The 22,270-nt window shown below is 50.6% G+C and overlaps 1 protein-coding gene across 1 annotated transcript in view; it reads right to left on the bottom strand.

Moving 5' to 3' along the window:
• LOC140385246 (collagen triple helix repeat-containing protein 1-like) overlaps positions 1–22,270 on the bottom strand; it is a 145,440-nt gene that overhangs the window by 27,020 nt on the left and 96,150 nt on the right. The gene's annotated exons all lie outside the window — the stretch shown is intronic.

Raw genomic sequence — 22,270 nt, 5'->3', positions numbered from 1 at the left:
TATAAGACCATAAGACATAGGAGTGGAAGTAAGGCCCTTCGGCCCATCGAGTCCACTCCACCATTCAATCATGGCTGATTTCAACTCCATTTACCCGCTCTCTCTCCATAGCCCTTAATTCCTCGAGAAACCAAGAATTTATCAACTTCTGTCTTAAAGACACTCAACGTCCCGGCCTCCACCGCCCTCTGTGGCAATGAATTCCACAGACCCACCACTCTCTGGCTGAAGAAATTTCTCCTCATCTCTGTTCTAAAGTGACTCCCTTTTATTCCAAGGCTGTGCCCCCGGGTCCTAGTCTCCCCTGCTAATGGAAACAACTTCCCTTTGTCCACCCTATCTAAGCCATTCATTATCTTGTAAGTTTCTATTAGATCGCCCCTCAACCTCCTAAACTCCAATGAATATAATCCCAGGATCCTCAGATGTTCATCGTATGTTAGGCCTACCACTCCTGGGATCATCCGTGTGAATCTCCGCTGGACCCGCTCCAGTGCCAGTATGTCCTTCCTGAGATGTAGGGCCCAAAATTGCTCACAGTATTCTAAATGGGGCCTAACTAATGCTTTATAAAGCTTCAGAAGTACATCCCTGCTTTTATATTCCAAGCCTCTTGAGATAAATGACAACATTGCATTTGCTTTCTTAATTACGGACTCAACCTGCAAGTTTACCTTTAGAGAATCCTGGACTAGGACTCCCAAGTCCCTTTGCACTTCAGCATTATGAATTTTGTCACCGTTTAGAAAATAGTCCATGCCTCTATTCTTTATTCCAAAGTGCAAGACCTCGCACTTGCCCATGTTGAATTTCATCAGCCATTTCTTGGACCACTCTCCTAAACTGTCAAAATCTTTCTGCAGCCTCCCCACCTCCCCCATACTACCTGCCCCTCCAGCTATCTTTGTATCATCGGCAAACTTAGCCAGAATGCCCCCAGTCCCGTCATCTTGATCGTTAATATATAAAGAGAACAGGTGTGGCCCCAACACTAAACCCTGCGGGACACCACTCGTCACCGGTTGCCATTCCTAAAAAGAACCTTTTATCCCAACTCTCTGCCTTCTGCCTGACAGCCAATCGTCAATCCATGTTAGTACCTTGCCTCGAATACCATGGGCCCTTATTTTACTCAGCAGTCTCCCGTGAGGCACCTTATCAAAGGCCTTTTGGAAGTCAAGATAGATAACATCCATTGGCTCTCCTTGGTCTAACCTATTTGTTATCTCTTCAAAGAACTCTAACAGGCACGACCTCCCCTTACTAAATCCATGCTGACTTGTTCTAATCCGACCCTGCACTTCCAAGAATTTAGAAATCTCATCCTTCACAATGGCTTCTAGAATCTTGCCAACAACCGAGGTTAGGCTAATTGGCCTATCATTTTCCATCTTTTTCCTTGTTCCCTTCTTGAACAGGGGGGTTACAACAGAGATTTTCCAATCCTCTGGGACTTTCCCTGACTCCAGTGACTTTTGAAAGATCATAACTAACGCCTCCACTATTTCTTCAGCTATCTCCTTTAGAACTCTAGGATGTAGCCCATCTGGGTCTGGAGATTTATCAATTTTTAGACCTCTTAGTTTCTCTAGCACTTTCTCCTTTGTGATGGCTACCATATTCAACTCTGCCCCCTGACTCTCCTGAATTGTTGGGCTATTACTCATGTCTTTTACTGTGAAGACTGTATCAAAGTACTTATTAAGTTCCTCAGCTATTTCCTTGTCTCCCATCACTAGATTACCAGCGTCATTTTGGAGCGGCCCAATGTCTACTTTTGCCTCCCGTTTGTTTTTAATGTATTTAAAGAAACTTTTACTATCATTCCTAATGTTACTGGCTAGCCTACCTTCATAATTGATCCTCTCTTTCCTTATTTCTCTTTGTTATCCTCTGTTTGTTTTTGTAGCCTTCCCAATCTTCTGACTTCCCACTACTCTTTGCCACATTATAGGCTTTCTCTTTTGCTTTGATGCATTCCCTAACTTCCTTTGTCAGCCATGGCTGCCTAATACCCCTTCTGATAACCTTTCTTTTCTTTGGGATGAACCTCTGTACTGTGTCCTCAATTACTCCCAGAAACTCCTGCCATTGCTGTTCTACTGTCTTTCCCACTAGGCTCTGCTCCCAGTCGATTTTCGTCAGTTCCTCCCTCATGCCCCTGTAGTTACCTTTATTTAACTGTAACACCTTTACATCTGATTTTACCTTCTTTCTTTCAAATTGGAGATTGAATTCTACCATATTATGATCACTGCCTCCTAAGTGTTCCCTTACTTTAAGATCTCCAATCAAGTCTGGCTCATTACATAACACTAAGTCCAGAATGGCCTGTCCCCTCGTGGGCTCCGTCACAAGCTGTTCCAAAAAGCCCTCCTGTAAACGCACAGACCTGACAGTCCCTGATGACTGTCCTGTAAAATTCCCTTTCCTTGGGTCCACTGGCAGCATTACTTACCCAGTCCACCTGCATATTGAAGTCCCCCATGATCACTGTGACCTTGCCTTTCAGACATGCAATTTTTATTTCACGGTGCATTTTGTACCCCTGGTCCTGACCACTGTTAGGAGGCCTGTACATAACTCCCATTCTGGTTTTTTTGCCTTTGAGGTTCCTCATCTCTACCCACACAGACTCCACATCATCTGACCCTATGTCGTTTAGTGCTATTGATTTAATTTCATTCCTAATTAACAAGGCAACCCCGCCCCCTCTGCCCACCTCTCTAACTTTTCGATCGGTTGTGAATCCCTGGATGTTTAAATGCCAGTCCTGAACCCCCTGCAACCACGTCTCTGTGATGCCTACCACATCATACCTGCCAGTCACAATCTGGGCCACAAGCTCATCTACCTTGTTCCGTACACTGCGCGCATTTAAATATAGCACCTTTAATTCTCCATTGACCGTCCCTTTTTGTTTTCTTAGTGTGGTGGACCTTGGTTTACTGAGCCTTTCCATACACTGTGTCATATTTTGTGGGATGGGGACTATCGTAACCTCTCCTGAGTTCTGTTTTTTCGTGCTTTTTTGTATTCCTAAGCAGCTACGCTTCCCACTGATTACATCACCTCTTGGTTCCCTGACTTTCCCTTCCCCCCAAATCTCTAGTTTAAAGTCCTATTGACCACCCTATTTACTCTTTTCGCCAGAACACTGGTCCCAGCTCGGTTCAGGTGGAGACCATCCCAACAGTATAGGTCCCCCCTGTCCCAAAACTGATGCCAGTGTCCCATGAAAAGGAACCCCTCTTTCCCACACCACTCTTTCAGCCACATGTTAACTTCCCTTATGCTTGCCTCCCTATGCCAATTTGCAAGTGGCTCTTGTTCTTCTAGATCAGGGTTTTTCAAACTCAGGGTCGCGACCCGCATGTGGGTCGCAGGCAAGTGTCGGGAGGGTCATGGAGCAATCGGTTATGGCATTCCCGATCGCGGGAAGAAGTTCCCAACGACCGCAACTAGTTGTAAATATTGCCGGCTGTGGCCAGTCCCTGATTGGTTGTGCCGCTGATGCACGATCAATTACACAAAGACTAAAGTTGGGTACAACTGTGGCTTTATTAGTCAGATGCATGGCCTCCTGCTGCAGCTGGTGAAATGGCAGGGCACAGGAGGTCATGCATATTTATACAGTTCTCCGTGGGCGGAGCCAGCCGGCAGGAGCTACCGCCGACCCTGTAGTGCAGGTCCTACCTTACATCTCCTATTACAGTGGTTCACCACATTCACCCCCTGTTAAAAATGAGTCCGGCAGGGGTGAGGTGAAACTATATACAATTAGTGCAATTATGTACAGTGGCAGGGAAAGAAAAGTATATGTTGACCGTCCGGAGTCCGTCAAAGGTTCAGCCGGTCCGGTGCTTTGGTGCTTCGTTGGGAGCTGCGTAACGGTGGCAGCGAAGTCAGTGCTGGCGGTGGCACCGATGGCGGTGGTGCTGATGCTAGCCAGTCATCGGGGAACTCGGGGACCGTGCCAAAGTCCTCTTCATCCTCTTGTGTGGAAAAGGGGAACGCCTTTTGCGTTCTGGACTTTGGACCTGATGAAGGTCTTGTCCTGGGTGCTGTACCGTCTGCTCCTAGTGGCAACGGGCTTGCAATCCACAGTTAGATTGGCAAAAAGGGAGGGGGGACGACCTTGATGGTCTGGTGGGGTAAATATTGGTGGCGCGGTGGGAGGTGGGGGGGGGGGGGGGGGCGCATTGGTGGTGTGGGGGGGAGTGTTGGGGTGGAACCTGACGGTGCCAGGTCCCTGAGTGAGACAGTATCTTGGCGGCCGTCGGGGAACTCAATGTAGGCATATTAAGGGTTGGTGTGGAACAGGTGAACCCTGTCCACTAAGGGGTCCGCCTTGTGGAGTCAGACGTGCCTACGGAGAAGGACCAATCCTGGAGCAGCGAGCCAAGTCGGGAGCGACACCCCGGATGTGGACTTCCTGGGGAAGGTAAAAACTCATTCGTGGGGTGTGTTATTAGTGGCGGTGCACAATAGTGACCGGATGGAGTGCAAGCGTCAGGGAGGACCTCCTGTCAGCGAGAGGCTGGGAGGTTCCTGGAACGTAGGGCCAGCTGGACGGCCCTCCAAACCATCCCATTCTCCCTTTTTAGTTGCCTGTTTCCCCGGGGGTTGTAGCTGGTCGTCCTGCTGGAGGCTATACCCCTGCTGAGCAGGAACTGACGCAGCTCATCGCTCATGAATGAGAATCCCCTGTCACTGTGGATGTAGGCGGGGAAACCGAACAGAGCAAAGATGGTGCTGAGGGCCTTGATGACGGTGGCAGACGTCATATCGGGGCAAGGGATGGCGAAGGGGAATCTGGAGTACTCATCGACCACACTGAGAATGTACGTGTTACGGTCGGTGGAGGGGCGGGGCCCTTTGAAATCCACGCTGAGGCGTTCAAAGGGATGGGAAGCCTTCACCAGGCGTGCACGGTCCGGCCGGTAGAAGTGCGGCTTGCACTCCGCACAGACCTGATAGTCCCTGATGACTGTCCTTACTTCCTCGACGGAGTAGGGCAGATTGCGAGCTTTGACCAGATGGTACAATCGAGTGACCCCGGGGTGACAAAGGCTGTCGTGTAGGGCCCGGAGTTGGTCCACTTGTGCGCAGTCACATGTACCTCGGGAGAGGGCATCTGGGGGCTCATTGAGTTTACCGGGGCGATACAAGATCTTGTAATTATAGGTGGTGAGCTCAATTCTCCACCGCAAGATTTTATCATTTTTGATCTTGCCCCGCTGTGTGTTATTGAACATGAAGGCTACCGACCGTTGGTCCGTAAGGAGAGTGAATCTCTTACCGGCCAGGTAATGCCTCCAATACCGCACAGCTTCAATGATAGCTTGGGCCTCCTTCTTGACGGATGAGTGTCGAATTTCAGAGGCATGAAGGGCGCGGGAAAAGAATGCCACGGGTCTGCCTGCCTGGTTTAGAGTGGCGGCAAGGGTGACGTCTGAAGCGTCGCTTTCTAATTGGAAAGGCAGTGACTCGTCCACTGCGCGCATCCCGGCCTTGGCGATGTCTGCTCTGACGCGGGCGAAAGCCTGTTGTGCCTCGGCCGCAAGGGGGAATTGGGTGGACTGAATGAGTGGACGGGCCTTGTCTGCATAGTTTGGGACCCACTGAGCGTAGTAGGAAAAGAACCCCAGGCAGCGTTTGAGGGCCTTGGGGCAGTGGGGGAGGGGAAGTTCCATGAGGGCGCGCATGCGCTCGGGTCGGGCCCGAGAGGTCCGTTTATGACTACAAAGGGGCAGCACGGTAGCATTGTGGATAGCACAATTGCTTCACAGCTCCAGGGTCCCAGGTTCGATTCCGGCTTGGGTCACTGTCTGTGCGGAGTCTGCACATCCTCCCCGTGTGTGCGTGGGTTTCCTCCGGGTGCTCCGGTTTCCTCCCACAGCCCAAAGATGTGCAGGTTAGGTGGATTGGCCATGATAAATTGCCCTTAGTATTGGGTGGGGTTACTGGGTTATGGGGATAGGGTGGAGGTGTTGACCTTGGGTAGGGTGCTCTTTCCAAGAGCCGGCGCAGACTCGATGGGCCGAATGGCCTCCTTCTGCACTGTAAATTCTATGAAAAGCCGAGAATGGCTAACCAGATCGTGCTGAACACACACTTCTCTTTGTTATAAGTCAGGTTGAGAAGAGTGGCAGTGCGGAGGAATTTATCGAGGTTGGCATCGTGGTTTTGCTGGTCATGGCCGCAGATGGTGACATTATCTAAGTACGGAAAGGTGGCCCGCAAACCCTACTGGTCGACCATTCGGTCCATCTCTCTTTGGAAGACCGAGACCCCAATTGTGACACCGAAAGGGACCCTAAGGAAGTGGTAGAGGCGACCGTCCGCCTCGAAGGCCGTGTATGGCGGTCTGACTTCTGGATGGGGAGCTGGTGGTAGGCGGATTTCAGGTCAATTGTTGCGAAGACCCGGTACTGCGCAATCTGATTGACCATATCAGATATGCGTGGGAGGGGGTACGCGTCGAGCTGCGTGTACCAATTGATGGTCTGGCTGTAGTCCACGACCATCCTGTGTTTCTCCCCAGTTTTAACCACTACCACTTGGGCTCTCCAGGGGCTGTTGCTGGCCTCGATAATACCCTCCTTAAGCAGCCGCTGGACTTTGGACCTGATGAAGGTCTTGTCCTGGGTGCTGTACCGTCTGCTCCTAGTGGCATAGGGCTTGCAATCCACAGTTAGATTGGCAAAAAGGGAGGGGGGATGACTTTGAGGGTCACGAGGCCGCAAACGGTAAGGGGGGGCCAAATTTGAGGGTGAGGCTCTGGAGGTTGCACTGGAAGTCCAGGACCAACAGGAGTGCAGCGCAGAGATTAGGAAGGACTTAGAGGCGGAAGTTACTAAATTCTACTCCTTGGACCGTGAGGGTGACTGTACAAAAGCCTCGGATCGGGACGGAGTGGGATCCGGAGGCTAGGGAGATCCTTTGATTGGCAAGGTGGACCGCGAGGGAGCAGCGCCTTACCGTATCTGGGTGAACGAAGCTTTCGGTGCTCCCGGAGTCCAGCAGGCACGAGGTCGCGTAGCCGTTGATTTTAACCGTCGTCGCGCGGTGGCCAGGTTGTGCGGGCGAGATTGGTCCAGCGTCATCGAAGTGAGCTGCGGGTAGCCATCGGATGCTTAGAGTGGCGAGCGTGTGCGGTTCCGATTTCAGGATATCCGGAGACCCTGTGGGGGACAAGATGGCGGCGCTCATGGTGCGCACATTGCGGGGTCAGGACAAGATGGCGGCACCCATGGGGCGCACGTGGCCGAAGGGGAACAAGATGGCGGCGCCCATTGTGCGTCTTGTGTGAGGGAGGGGGCGATAGCGGGCGCGATCGCAGCAACCGCGCGGGCCTGGCACACAGCCGCGAAGTGGCCCTTTTTACTGCAGGCTTTACAAACGGCAGTGCGGGCCGGGCAGTGTTGGCAGGGGTGCTTCTGCTGACCGCAGAAGTAGCAGCGGGGACCCCCGGGGTGCATGGATCGGCGTGCGGCGCAGGAGTATTGCAAAGGCAGGGCCCCAGCTGAGGAGCTCGTCGGCGGGGTCCCGGAGGGGTAGGAAGGGGTAGAAGGGTGGGAAGCACGGCGGGAGGGGTACGATTGTACGTTACGGGATGCGACCGTCATGGAGAGCGCCACGGTTTTCGTCTCCGCCAGTTCGAGCGTGGCCCCTTCCAGCAATCGTTCTCGGATGCGGTCCGACGCAATCCCCGCCACGAAGGCATCGCGCATGAGGCGATTTGCGTGTTCGCCGGCCATGACGGCCTGACAGTCACAGTCCCGGATGAGTGGAATTAGGACCCGCCAGAAGTCTTCGATGGACTCACCAGGTAGTTGCGAGCGGGTGGCGAGTACATGCCTGGCGAAGAGCGTGTTCGCCTTCTGCGCGTAGTGTTCCTTAAGGAGTTCCATTGCTTTTGTGTAATTCGTGGCGTCTTGGATCAACGGGAACACGCTGGAGCTCAGTCTGGAGTACAGGACGTTTATCTTCTGAGCCTCCAATGGTGCGGGGTCCGCCGCGTTGATGTAAGCCTCGAAACATGCTAGCCAGTGAGTAAAGACTTTCCTGGCGTCAGGTGAGTGCGGATCCAGCTGCAGGCGATCGGGCTTAATTCGGATATCCATTCTGTGGAAAATCTGACTGTTATAAATTGATGCACGATCAATTGCACAAAGACTAAAGTTGGGTACAACTGTGGCTTTATTACAGTCAGATGTGTGGCCTCCTGTTGCAGCTGGCGAATTGGCAGGGCACTGGAGGTCATGCATATTTATACAGTTCTCCGTGGGCGGAGCCAGCCGGCAGGAGCTACCGGCGAACCTGCAGTGCAGGTCCTACCTTACATCTCCTATTACAGTGGTTCACTACAGCCGCTTGAGAGGGCAGGTGGCACGAGGCTGGGCTGTGTACTGGTCACCGCACACACTCGGGGTGGGTGGGGACAGCGGCTGACGGGCGTTCACGTTGGCGCGTGATGCTAACATTGGTGGACCCAGACTGGAGCTCTGCTCTAGTGCTCGACCTCTGTGGGCTGCTTGGCTCGTCCCCCCGCCCCAGATCGGCAATATGCAACCTGCGGCTCAGTCGTCAAGCTGTTCAACGGCCAGCGCAACGTCCACTTGCGGTCCCACAACGTGAAGTACTGGTCGGGAGTGGTCAGCATTCTGTGACTGGGGTGGATACAGCTACTGGACAGTGAGAGGGAGGTTAGGCCAGGTTTGTCAGCCAGGAAAATCGATCAAACGAGCCCAATCAATACGGCTGGCACATGTCATCACTGGAAGAAGCCTACACAGTCATCACTGTGTCGCCACTCTCTGGAAACTAGGAAGTGCTTTTAGTGAGAATGGAAAATGAGAAGACTTAGATGTTTGGATAGTGCAATGCAGTGGAACCAATAAGAAATATTGTGACATTGTGTTTGACAAGTTCCTTCATCTCGTCTAAAGTCATAGTTTGTAAAGTAAAAACAAGATTGTACTTTTTTCTATACTTGTTTAAATTTCTAAAGAAATGGGTATATATTTAAAACAAAGTTTGTGCGTTAATGTATGGATGTGCATGTTCAAGTAAAATTGTTTAATTTTCAGTACTAAAAAGTCAAAAACTTGGAAAAATCAGGTATTGGAAATAAAGTTTCAAAGTCAAAAAGATAATGCTGACTGTAACCGGCCTTTAAATATGAATAGAACATAGAACATACAGTGCAGAAGGAGGCTATTCGGCCCATCGAGTCTGCACCGACCCACTTAAGCCCTCACTTCCACCCTATCCCCGCAACCCAATAACCGCTCCTAACCTTTTTGGTCACTAAGGGCAATTTATCATGGCCAATCCACCTAACCTGCACATCTTTGGACTGTGGGAGGAAACTGGAGCACCCGGAGGAAACCCACGCAGACAAGGGGAGAACGTGCAGACTCCGCACAGACAGTGACCCAAGCCGGGAATCGAACCTGGGACCCTAGAGCTGTGAAGCCACAGTGCTGTCCACTTGTGCTACCGTGCTGCCTAATGATGGAGTCTTTCCGTCAGAGGCAGAGAGAAGGCCACGCACCCGAGACATACACTGATGCCACATGCCCGTATGGCTGTGATCTGGGCGCAAAATCATGGAGGAGTGATTCCTCCATTTCGTAGCTGCCAGCAAGCAACCTACAGGACTGTATAAAGAACTGAAGATGGACTATTTTGTAATAAGGAAGAGAGGGCCAGAGATACAAACAGGCCAGAATCTCGCAACTGAATCTGATGGACAGAGCTGCTGAGGAGAATCCACGGCAGAACAAAGCAGTGCTGATGTGAGCTGTATCCAGAGCTCCAGGGCCTCTAGTGAACAAACAAGTAAGAAGAAACTGAAATCAGGAACAAAGCAGGATAAAGATAATTTCTTGAGGTATGGCTTTATTGTGCCAATGCAAAGCCCATGTGTGTTATATGCAGGGAAGGACTGACAAATGAAAGTTTGAAATCCTCAAATCATCAAAGACTCGCATGGCGAGTTTGAGGACAAATCTCTTGATTTTTTTCAAAGGACGCAACGAGTACTTAAATCGTGGCTGAACTCCATAGCAAAAATGTAGCATTGAATGACGAAGCAAGTGAGATTGTGAGGACCAAGCAGGCTCACCTCTCGCATTAAAGGTAAGCAATAATGGTGTGTCGCGAAGGTCGGCAGGCGTGGGTCGCTAACGTCAGCCGGCATAGGTCGTGAATGTCGGCTGGCATGGGTCCCAAAGTTCCGCTGGTTGGTAAAAGTGGGTCCCGGGAAAAAAAGTTAGAGTTACTGCCTTGCATTTTGTAGATGGGACACACGGCTGCCACTGTTCATCGGGGGTGGAGGGATTGAATGTTTGTCAAAGGCATAGCAATTAAATGGGCTGCTTTGTCGTGGATGGTGTCATTTTTTTGAATGTTGGTGGAGCTGCACTCATCCAGACAAGTGGAGAGTATTTCATCCAACTCCTGACTTGTGTCTTGTAGACGGTGGACAGGCATTTGGGGTCAGGAGGTGAGTTACTCGCCGTATGATTCCTAGTCTTTGACCTGCCCTGGTAGCCACAGTGGTGATTGCCGTAACAATCGAGAGTAAAAGGGGCGGCACTGTGGCACAGTGGTTAACACTGCTGCCACACAGAGCCAGAGACCTCGGTTCAATTCCCACCTTGGGTGACTGTGTGGAGTTTGTATGCTCTCCCCATGTCTGCATGGGTTTCAGTCCAAAGATGTGCAGGATAGGTGGATTGGCCATGCTAAATTGCCCTTTAGTGTCTAAGGTTAAGGTGGAGTTGCATGGAAAGGGCACGGGAGTGGGTCTAAGTAGGGTACACTTTCAGATGGTCAGTATAGACTCAATGGGCTGATTGGCCTCTCTCTGCTCTGTAGGGATTCTACGATTCAATGTATTAATATGGCTAGTCCAGTTCAACTTCTGATCAGTGGTAAACCCGAGGATGTTCATTGTGGGGGATTCAGCCTTTGAACGTCAAGAGGCTGTCATAGAATCCCTATAGCGCAGGAGGCGGCCATCCGGCCCATCGATTCTTCACCGACCCTCCAAAGGAGTACCCCACTCAGGTCCTGCCCTATTCCCGTAAGCCCATCTAATCTTTTATTTTAGACACTAAGGGGCAACTTAGCATGGCCAATTCACCTAACCTGCACATCTTTGGACCTTGGGAGGAAACCGGAGCACTCGGAGAAAACCTACGCAGACACTGGCTGAATGTGCAAACTGCACACAGACAGTCACCCGAGGCCGGAATCGAACCCGGGTTCCTGGCCCTGTGAGGCAGCAGTGCTAACCACTGTGCGACCATGTCGCCCCAATCATAAAATCCCTACAGAGGGGACTGTACAGTGGGGCAGTGGTTAGCACAGCTGCCTCACGGTGCCGAGGTCCCAGGTTCGATCCCGGCTCTGGGTCACTGTCCGTGTGGAGTTGGCATTCTCCCCGTGCTTGCGTGGGTTTCGCCCCCACACCCGAAGATGTGCAGGGTGGATTGGCCATGCTAGATTGCCCCTTAATTGGAAAAAAATGAATTGGGTAGTCTAAATTTATATACATTAAAAAAATTAAATCCCTACAGTGCAGAAGGAGGCCATTTGGTCCATCGAGTCTGCAACAACCCTCTAAAAGAGCACCCTACCTAGGCCCATTCCCCCGCTCTATCCTCATAATCCCGTAATCCTGTAGGAGATGAGCATTACTTGGCACTTGTATGGTGCAAATGTTACTTGCCACTCGTCAAACCAAGCCTGAACATTCTCCAGGTCCTGATGCATTTGGGCACAGACTGCTTCATTATCTGAGGAGTCACAATTGATGCTGACATTGTGCGGTTATCTGTGAACATCTCCACTTCTTTATGATGGAAGGGAGGTGATTGATAAAGCAGCTGAAGATGGTTGGGCCTAGGACACTACCCTGAGGAACTCCTGCAGTGATGCCCTGAAGCTGAGGTGATTGACCTCCACCCACCACAATCACCTTCCTTTGTGCCAGGTATGACTCCAACCAGCAGAGAGGGTGACCCCTGATTCCCATTGACTCGTTTTGTTAGGGCTCCTTGATGCCATACTCAGCTGGGTTGGATTTGTTCTGTTACTTGTGTACAGGACATATCTGGGCATTTTTCTACATTGCCGGTAGATGTTGTAACTGCAGTGGAACAGCTTGGCTAGGGGCACGGCACGTCTGGGATCCTGGGGGCCTCAGGAGTAGACCGAGATAGACTATCCACTCGGCACTTCTGGCTGAAGAGTTTTGCGGATGTTTCAGCCTTGCTTTTTGCACTGATGTGCTGGGTTCCTCCATCATTGAGGAAGGGGATATTTGTACAGCCTCCTCCTCCAGTGAGTTGTTTAATTGTCCACCACCATTCATGGTAGGATATGACAGGACTGCAGAGTTTAGATCTGATGCGCTCATTGGGGAATCGCTTAGCTCTATTACTTGCTGCTTATGCTGTTTGCCACACAAGTAGCCCTGTGTTGTAGCTTTACCAGGTTGACACCTCAGTTTTCGGTATGCCTGATGTTGCTCCTGGCATGCTCTCCTGCACTCTTCATTGAACCAGGATTGATCCCCTGGCTTGGCGATAATGGTAGAGTGGGAGGTTAGCCGGGTCATGAGGTTGCAGATTGTGGTTGAATACAATTCTGCTGCCGCTGATGGCCCACAGCGACTCATGGATGTCCAGTCCTGAGTTGCTTGATCTGTTTAAAGTGTATCCTATTTAGCACAGTGGTAGTGCCACACAACACGATGGAGGGTATCCTCAATGTGAAGATGGGACTTTGTCTCCATAAGGTGGTCACTTCTACTGATACTGTCATGGGCAGTGCATCTGCAGCAGGCAGGTTGGTGAGGATGAGGTCAAGTATGTTTTTCCCTCTTGTTGCTTCCCTCACCACCTGCTGCAGTCCCAGTCCAGCAGCTATGTCCTTTAGCATCTGGCCAGCTTGGTCTGTGGTGGTACTACCGAGCCACTCTTGGTGATGGACATTGAGGTCCCCCACCCAGAGCATATTCTGTGCCCTTGCCACCCTCAGTGGAGGAGTACTGATTCATCAGCTGATGGGGGATGGTACGTGGGAATCAGCCGGAGATTTCCTTGCCAATGTTTAACCTGAAGCCATGAGACTTCATGGGATCCAAAGTCGATGTTGAGAACTCCCAGGGCAACTTTCTCCCGACTGTATACCACTGTGCTGCCGCCATCTCTGCTGGGTCTGTCCTGCCAAAGAGACAGGACATACCCAGGAATGGTGATAATGGTGTATGTGACATTGTCTGTAAGGTATGATTCTGTGAGTATGATTATGTCAGGCTGTTGTTTGACTAGTCTGAGACAGCTCTCTCAACTTTGGCACAAGCCCCTTATGTTAGTAAAGAGGACTTTGCAGAGTCGACAGGGCTGAGTTTTTTGCCATTGTTGTTTCAGTGCCTAGTTAGATGCTGGGTGGCCCGTCCAGTTTCATTTCCTTTTTGTGATTTCCTAACGGTTGAATACAACTGAGTGGCTTGCTAGGCCATTTCAGAGGGCAATTAAGAGTCAACCACATTGCTGCGGGTCTGGAGTCACATGTAGGCCGGACCAGGTAAGGATGGCAGATTTCCTTCCCCAAAAGGGCATTAGTGAACCCAACATTTTTTTTTACGACAATCAACAATGGTTTCATGGTCATTATTAGACTTTTCATTCCAGATGTTTTATTGAGTTTAAATTCCACCATCTGCCGTGGTGGGATTCAAACCGGGTCCCCAGCTCATTCCCCTGGGTCTGTAGATTACTAGTTCAGCGACAATACCACTAATTCAACACCTCCTCGATTAATCAATCAGAACTTTGAAACTAAAATAAAAAAACAAAACAAAAAAATAGTGTTAGGGTTCCTTCACTGTGCCTGGGTCAAAATCCTGTTATGCTAACCAAACTCATCAAGATTTTGAACACCTCTATCATTAATGTAAATAGTGGTGATCATGGCTAAGAAGGATGCTGATTGTGGCACATTAAGAGATCAGAATGTGTTAAATGGCAGAACAGAGGTAAGCAGTGTGTCTCTCCCTAGCCTCCACCTATGCTGGCCTTCTATCCAGCACTACTGCTCCACCCACCCAACCCCGAACAGCAGTATAAATCTCCAATTTCCAATTCTCTCCAGCTCTGACAGAGAGGCACCAGACTCAAACATTAGCTCTGTTCTCTCTCCACAGATGCTGTCAGACCCACTGAGATTTTCCAACATTTCCTGTTTTTGTTTCAGATTCCAGCAATCACAGTAATTTGCCTTTCTTGTGGATTTGAGAGGATGTTTCCTCTTGTAATAATAATAATAATACTTTATTAGTGTCACAAGTAGGCTTACATTAGCACTGCAATGAAGTTACTGTGAAAATCCCCTAGTCGCCACACTCCGGCGCCTGTTCGGGTACACTGAAGGATAATTCAGAATGTCCAATTCACCTAACAAGCACTCTTTCGAGACTTGTGGGAGAAAACCGGAGCACCCGGAAGAAATCCACACATACATGGGGAGAATGTGCAGACTCCGCACAGACAGTGACCCAAGCCGGGAATCGAACCTGGGTCTCTGGCGCTGTGAAGCAATAATGCTAACCACTGTGCTACTGTGGGAGAGTCTAGGATCAGAGGACATGAACTCAGAATAAGTGGTCGCCCATTTAAGACAGGGATGAGGAGGAATTTCTTTTCTCAGAGAGTAGTGAATCTGTGGAATTCTTTACCACAGAAAGTTCGAGAAGCTAGGTCGTTAGGTATGTTCAAGGCTGGGGTAGACAGATTTTTAATCAGTAAGGGAATCAAAGATTATGGGTATAAGGTGGGAAAGTGGAGTTGACGATTACCATACCAGATCACATATGATCTCATTGAATGGTTATACTCCTATCTGATGAATGTACTCTGCCTCACTCCTGTCCATTTCACCGTCTATGTGATCTTTCTTGTTTGCTACATTTAAGTTTTGTGTTGTCTGGAAACTTTGAAATTATGCCCTGTAAACCCAGGTTTGCGTCATTAATATATATCAAGAAAAACAGTTGTCGCAATAACAACCCCTGGGGGATACCACTTTTTTCAGTCCTGTCTGAAAAACAACCATTCATCATAACCCTCTACTCTCTATCCTTTAGCCAATTTTATATCTATACTATCTCTGCCTCTTTGATACAATGGGATTCAATCTTGTTATTATCTAGTACTTTTTCAAACACTCTTTGCAATAACACTATGCACATTAACCCTCTCTATTCCTTCAACAAAAACTTAAATCGAGTTAGTCAAAAAAGATTTACCTTTAACACGTTTGTGCTGGCTTTCATTTATTAACCCATATTTTTCCAAGAATTTTGTCATAGATTGTTTGCTTTCAGAAGGAATTATATTTGGGTCAGCACACTGTGGAGTTTTGTCGTTTTTTAATAAATATTTTAATTCAGATTTTAACATTTACAACACATAACTTTACAAAGTAAAACTGTTATAACCTGCCTACTTACCATTGGCTGGGGACTAATGACAATCCCACAATCCTGTGGGAGTATGAGCTTCCCCAATGAGGGGGGCGGAGAAACCATTAGTAAACTCCTAGTATAAATAAAGCTGGCCAGTTTAGGAACCAGCAGGAAGGAGTGTGCAGCAAGTGAAGTTGCTGCTGCTGTTGTATATATATGTTATTGTAAATAAATGTTATTACTTTGTATCCTTAAAACTCGTGCTGGATTCTTCGTGGCCCTCACAAAACTGGCGACGAAGATGAAATGTTTTTGATGCTGCGCTGGAAAGCTGGAACCAGTACACACAACGGATGCGTTACTATTTCCGGGCAAACAATATCACCGAAAACGAGCGCCAGGTGGTCATATTGCTCACCGCCTGCGGCCCGCATACGTTTGGGGTGATTAGGAGCCTTACATACCCAGATGCGCCGGACCCCCAAAACATTTGATGAACTTGTGAATATAGTGGGGCAACATTTTAACCCAACCCCGTCCTCGATAGTCCAGCGTTACCGGTTTAATACCGCTGAGAGGACCCCTGGAGAATCCCTTGCCGATTTTTTAATCCGGGCTACGCAGGATTGCGGAGTACTGTGACTATGGTGAGACCTTGTCAGAAATGTTACGCGACCATTTGGTTTGCGGTATTAACAATGCGGCCACCCAGAGAAAGTTGTTAGCTGAGCCAACATTGACTTTTCAACAGGCCATTCAAATAGTATTGTCCCGAGAGAGCGCAGAACGAGGAGTGCAGGAGCTACAGGGAATGGAAGTGCATGTCTTGGGGCGCAACCCCTTCCATCCGAAAACGTCCCCCCCGCAGTCCTGCCGTACCTTGGGCGAGGCAACTTCCGGACCGACGCCAGTGGCCGTCGGACATTCCTCCCTGAAGGGAGCCTTCTCCAGGACCAATGGATGAGGAGCCATGTCCGTGTCAGACTTGTAGGCACCGACCCTGTCACGGACGGCGGTCCTGGGGGCGCCAGAGGCGCCGTCGTTCCGACCGAAACTGGGACCAGCCCAGGGGCCGTAACTGGGAGCAGCCCAGGGGCCGTACCTTCCATGTGGATGAACCTGCGGTGACTACTCCTGAGGACGTGGAGACGGAGGATGACTGCCTGCAGTTGCATTGTGTGGCAGCTCCCCGTGTGGCCCCCATTAAGGTGACAGTATGGGTCAATGGCCACCCGCTTGAGATGGAGTTGAACACTGGCGCAGCGGTCGCCGTGATCGCCCAGAGGACATTCGACCGCATCAAGCAGGGTATACAGACCCTTACATTAACCGACTCACAGGCCAGGTTGGCCACCTACACGGGGGAACCACTGGATATTGCAGGAACTACAATGACCCCTGTTGTTTATGGACGCAAGGAGGGGAGTTTCCCACTTATCGTGGTGCGCGGCCATGGGCCCAGCCTGTTGGGTCGGGACTGGTTGCGCCATTTGCGGTTGCAATGACAGCACATCCTCCAAACGGTTTCTGAAGGGTTGACTGAGGTGCTAGGACGATACCCAGATGTATTCCAGTCTGGTTTGGGGAAAATAAAAGGGGCCGTAGCCCGTATCCAAGTCGAACCAGGAGCCACGCCGCGCTATTTCCGGGTGCGCCCGGTGCCTTACGCCTTGCTCGAGAAGGTAGAAGGAGAACTCACTCATTTGGAGAGTTTGGGTATTATCAGGCCCGTCCGTTTTGCTGACTGGGCAGCACCAATTGTACCTGTAATGAAGCCAGATGCCACCGTTCGCTTGTGTGGCGACTATGAACTTACAGTGAATACGGCTTCCCGACTCGACCGATATCCAATGCCTCGCATAGAGGATCTCTATGCGAAGCTTGCAGGTGGACTCTCGTTCACAAAATTAGATATGAGTCACGCCTACCTGCAGTTGGAGCTGGACCCTGTCTCCCGACCATATGTAACGATTAATACACACCGGGGCCTGTATGAATATACACAGTTGCCCTTTGGAGTATCCTCTGCCTGCAACCATTTTGAGAGGTTTACCACGTGTTGCTGTCTACTTAGATGACGTTTTGATTACAGGGACGTCGGAGCAGGAACATTTGGAAAAACTGGAGGCTGTCCTTAGACGCCTTTCGGAGGCTGGAGTCCATTTTCGTCGCACAAAGTGCGTATTTCAGGCAAAGGAAGTAGTCTACCTAGGTTATCGGGTGGACCGCGAAGGTTTGCACCCCGTCGCAGAGAAGGTGCGTGCAATTCAACAGGCCCCCGCCCCGACTGACACTTCGCATCTTCGTTCTTTTCTCGGTCTCGTAAACTATTACGGGAAGTTCCTCCCCAATCTGGCAACTACGCTGGCCCCTTTGCACCTTCTGCTAAAGAAAAATCACACCTGCGTTTGGGGGCAGCCGCAAGAAACCGCTTTCCGGCGGGTAAAGCAACAATTGTCGTCGTCTGGGTTACTAACCCACTATGATCCTGGAAAGCCTTTGCTCGTCACATGTGATGCATCCCCGTATGGTATTGGGGCCGTCCTGTCCCACAAGATGGAGAACGGGATTGACTGCAACGGAGAAAAAGTACGCGCAGATCGAGAAGGAGGGCCTGGCAGTGGTTTTTGCGGTGAAACGCTTCCACCAGTACGTGTATGGCCGCCATTTCACTATCGTGACTGATCATAAGCCTCTGCTAGGACTTTTCAGAGAGGATAAGCCAATACCGCCCATTGCTTCCGCACGGATCCAGTGCTGGGCTTTGTTGCTTGCTGCATACGAGTATTCTCTAGAGCAAAAACCAGGTACGCAGATAGCAAATGCCGACACACTGAGCCGATTGCCTTTATCGACCGGCCCCATGTCGACCCCCACGGCCGGTGAGGTGGTTGCAACCCTAAATTTTATGGACACCTTGCCTGTCACGGCATCACAGATCCGTGAGTGGACCCAGACGGAGCCAGTCCTGTCAAAGGTTCGGCACATAGTCCTGTATGGTGGGCAGCATAGACAGCTCCCAGGCGAGTTGCGGGCATTTTCCTCCAAGCTGTCAGAATTCAGCGTGAAAGACGGCATCCTCTTGTGGGGGACGCGTGTGATTGTCCCGGAAAAAGGCCAGGAGCTGATACTAACAGACTTGCACAATGGGCATCCAGGTGTGACCAAAATGAAAATGTTGGCCCGGAGTTATGTCTGGTGGCCAGGCCTCGACACCGACATTGAGAAGGTGGCCCAAAACTGCTCCATTTGCCAGGAGCATCAGAAGCTTCCGCCGGCCGCGCTCCTACATCACTGGGAATGGCCAGGGCGGCCTTGGGCACGCTTGCATGCAGATTTCGCAGGCCCTTTTCAAGGATCCATGTTCCTTCTATTAATCAACGCCCAGTCTAAATGGCTAGAGGTGCATAAGATGCTAGGCACAATGTCCTGCGCAACAATTGAGAAGATGCGTTTGTCGTTTAGTACGCATGGCCTCCCCGAGGTGCTGGTCACGGATAACGGTACTCCATTCACGAGTGAGGAGTTTGCGAGGTTCACGAAGATGAATGGCATACGCCATATTCGCACTGCCCCTTACCACCCGGCTTCAAATGGGTTGGCAGAGCGCGCAGTGCAGACATTCAAAAGAGGCCTAAAGAAGCAGTCTTCCCGATCAATGGACACGACACTGGCTCGCCTTTTGTTTACGTATAGGACCACCCCCCATGCGGTGACTGGGGTAGCTCCCGCAGAACTCCTAATGGGCCGGAGACTTCGCACCCGCCGTAGTATGGTTTTCCCGGACATTGGCGCAAAAGTACGCCGCACACAAGAACGGCAGGGACAGGGATTTTCTCGGCATCGGCCGATTCGGCAGTTTGCGCCCGGTGACCTAGTGTTTGTTCGGAATTTTGCTGGTGGTGCCCAGTGGGTTCCTGGTGTAATCATTCGCCAAACGGGCCCTATATCTTACCAGGTGCAAGCCCAGGGTCATCTCCAGCGCAAACATGTAGACCACGTTCGGTCCAGAAGACTATCCCCTCAAAGGATTCACCGCCCCCGGAGCTCATTTCTACAGCCGCGGAGACCAGAGACAAGGGAAGGTAGTCCTCACAATCTTCCACTGGTGCCTCACTCGAAGCCTGCGCAGGTCATTACAGAACCGAATGGAGATTGAGACGCTGACATGACGGAGGCAGCAGACTCTGACTCCGGGATGGAGACACAGGATGCATCAGAGGGGGAATCCTCGGGTCCACGGGCCGTGGATGTACAATCGTTGCGCCGTTCATCACGGAAGCGCCGGTCTCCGTCTCGTTACACGCCGCCTGATCCAGCGCCGCGTGCAAATGGTGTCCGGCCTGCGGCAAAACGAGTCCGACGCCCTCCTTCGCCAGGGTCTTCGGTGGATTCCTCGGACTTTGGGGGGGAGGGATGTTATAACCTGCCTACTTACCATTGACTGGGGACTAATGACAATCCCACAATCTTGTGGGAGTATGAGCTTCCCCAATGAGGGGGGCGGAGAAACCATTAGTAAACTCCTGGTATAAATAAAGCTGGCCAGTTTAGGAACCAGCAGGAAGCAGTGTGCAGCAAGGGAAGTTGCTGCTGCTGTTGTATATAAATGTTATTGTAAATAAATGTTATGACTTTGTATCCTTAAAACTCGTGCTGGATTCTTCGTGGCCCTCACAAAAAAAAACAACACAAAACAAAACCCTGAACCCACCCCCCTCCAACTCCCTAACCAACCTCCACACCTTGCTCTCTCCCCTCCCTCCCCAGCAGCTCCTTCAAATGTAATATAAACAAACCCCATCTCTTATGGAAACGCTCGCTCTCCTCCTCAAAAGAGCAAATTTCACCTTTTCTAAGTACAAGAAGTCCATTAAATCCCCAAGCCACAACGAGGCACAGGCTGGAGAAACTGATCTCCACCCCAACAGAACCCGCCTGCGAGCGATCAACGAGGCGAAGGCTAAAACATATGCCCCTGCTCCAATCTGCAACTCCGGCAAGTCTGACACCCCGAGGGGCTGGGTTCTAAATCCATGGGCAAGATTGCCGACATGGTGCTGAAGAATGAACTCCAAAATTTCTCCCACATCGGGCAGGACCAAAACATGTGGACATGATTGGCTGGGCCCCTCGCACACCGCTCACAAATATCCTCCAGCGCCATCCCCAGCTCCTCCTCCCACTTGGCCTTCAACCCCTCCACAAACCCCTTGACCTCCTCCAAAATCCTCCCATAAATCGCCGAGATGACCCCCCCGCTAACCCCATCACTGATAATACCCCCTCCATCAATGAGATGGGCGGTGCCACCGGAAAAATCGGAAAAACATTTTTTGCGAAATCCAGCACCTGCGTGCACCTGAAAACCTCCTCTCACGGGACCCCAAACCTCTCTCCCAACTCCTCCAAACTTGCAAACCACCCTTCAATAAATAAGTCCTTCATTTCCATCACCCCTCACTCCGCCCATCCCTGAAACCTTGCATCCATCCTCGCTGGCTCAAACCCATGGTTCGCTCGGATCGGCATCAGCTTTGACTCTGTCCCTAACCTAAAATGCTGCTGAAATTGCCTCCATCTTTTCAATGTGGCCACTTGCACCAGACTCCACGAATGTTTCCAGCGCCCACAACCCTGACCCCTTACAAGAGCCTGCCTCCATCCTCACCCACAAAGCCTCCATTCCCCTGCACCAACCCCACACCTTCTCCACATTCGCTTCTCAGTCATAGTGTGGCAGGTTCGGAATGGCCAAGGCTCCCGGCTGTCGCCCTCGCTGAAGTTCCGTCCTCCTAATCCTTGCCACCTTAGCTGCCACACAAATGATGAAACCAACCTATCCACCCCAATAAAGACCGATTTCGGCAAGAAGACGGGTAGGCACTGAAATAAAAATAAAAAACGCATCAAAATGTTCATCGTAACCACCTGCACCTGGCCTGCCAATGAAAGGGGAAGACCATCCCATCTCAGTAAATCCGTCTTTACCCTGCCTACCAGACTCGTAAAGTTCAACTTGTGGAGTCGAGCCCAGTCCCGAGCCACCTGCACTCCCAGATACCTAAAGTGGGTTTTTTGCCACCTGAAATGGCAACCCCGACTCCTGCCCCTGAAGCAGACACCACAAAACAGTCACTTTTCCCCAAATTTAACTTGTAGCTTGAGAAAGCCCCGGATCTCCTAAGCAGTGACATTGTATCCCCCGAAGAGCCCGGGTTCGAGATATACGGCAACAGATCATCCACATACAGGGACACCCTTTGCTGTACCACCTCACTATCCTCCTCCATTTATCCAAACACCTCAGCGCTAGGCCAAGGGCTCTATGGCCAGCCAAACAGAAGAGGGGACATGCGGCACCCCTGCCTTGTTCCCCTGTGCAATGGAAAGTACCCTGAATTCATCACATCTGTGCGTACACACACCATTGGATCTTTATACAACAATTTCACCCATGCCACAAACATAGGCCCAATCCCAAACCTTTCCAACATTTCATGGAGCTCCACTCCACACTCAAACACCTCCCCATCCAGTGCCACCATCAACTTCAACTCTCTCCCTTCTGCCGGAGAAAGCACCACCTTCAACAGACGGCGCACATTTGATGACAACTGTTTGCCCTTTATGAACCCATCTGATCCGCCCCAATCATCTTTGGGAGGCTTTCCTCCAAACTGAGCGTCAGCACCTCATCAAAATCATGGCATCCACATTCAGCAGAGATATTGGTCTATACATTCCACTGGGTCCTTGTCCTTTTTCAGCAGCAGTGAAATG

This window comes from Scyliorhinus torazame, chromosome 11 (assembly GCF_047496885.1).
Source record: "Scyliorhinus torazame isolate Kashiwa2021f chromosome 11, sScyTor2.1, whole genome shotgun sequence".
Taxonomy (NCBI): Eukaryota; Metazoa; Chordata; class Chondrichthyes; order Carcharhiniformes; family Scyliorhinidae; genus Scyliorhinus; species Scyliorhinus torazame.
Note: the sequence above shows the minus strand (reverse complement) of the source record. Positions and strands in the feature narration are given on the sequence as shown.